The following is a 984-nucleotide window of genomic DNA, read 5'->3' as shown; positions in this document are numbered from 1 at the left end:
AATTTGAAAAAGGTTCATCAAAAATGAAGAAAGTTCATCATAGGAAAATCATTAAATTTTCAAAAAAAATCATCAAATTCAATAAAAGTTCATCGGCTATGGAAAAAGGTCTTCAAATTCAAAAAAATCATCAATTTTGAAAAAAAACATCAAATTTGAAAGTTCAGCGATTCTGAAAAAAGTTCACAAATTTAAAAAAGAGGTCATCGAGTTTTAAACCAAAATTGCAAAAATTGAGGGAAGTTCACGGATTTGTAAAAAAGAAAAGAAAAAAGAAACAGAGAAAAAGATAAGAAAAAGAAAATATAAAAGCAAGAAAACAACGATCTGGAGAAAGAATAGAAAGAGCAACATGAGTAACTTGTCACGTGTGGTGGGTTGTCCCAAGTGGTTGATGCGACGCTACCTTATAGTCTAGGTCCCAGGTTTGAATCCTTTGTTGCCCACCTTTTTACCAGTTTGTATGGAAAAAGAGAAGGAAAGAAACTGAGCCGACCCAAAACGCGGCAGGGAATGTGCGTTGCAGGCGCCCGTTAGCAAACTGCCCTATAACGGGCGCCTGCAGCGCCAAATAGTGTTTGCCCTATGCCCATGTAGTTGAAAAAAATTAACAGGAAAAAGTATATTAAATGGGATGCAATATTGGGTTGGGCCCATATAGGCGGGTGAACTGGACCGGGTAGATTCTAATCTATGACCATTTCATATGGTCGCAATTTTGCCATGTTGGATCAGACATGGTCTGGGCAGATTGCCATTGACCAAAACGATTACTCATAAAATCTACGATCTTTTATTTTGGTCATAACTGTCTACGGCCATCTTAGTGAAAAGGTCGTTAAGTTTTGTTAACGACGCTCGGCTTTTTATGGGTATGTGGGTTCTGGCTCACACATCAACATTTGGGATGACCCATGGATACCCACTAGTATGAACAGGAAGCCTATTACCCCTAGAGGGAGTATTATGCTAACAAAAGTGGAA

The sequence above is a fragment of the Triticum dicoccoides genome, chromosome 4B, assembly GCF_002162155.2.
Source record: "Triticum dicoccoides isolate Atlit2015 ecotype Zavitan chromosome 4B, WEW_v2.0, whole genome shotgun sequence".
In the NCBI taxonomy this organism is placed as follows: domain Eukaryota; kingdom Viridiplantae; phylum Streptophyta; class Magnoliopsida; order Poales; family Poaceae; genus Triticum; species Triticum dicoccoides.
This window is presented reverse-complemented; position numbering follows the sequence as displayed.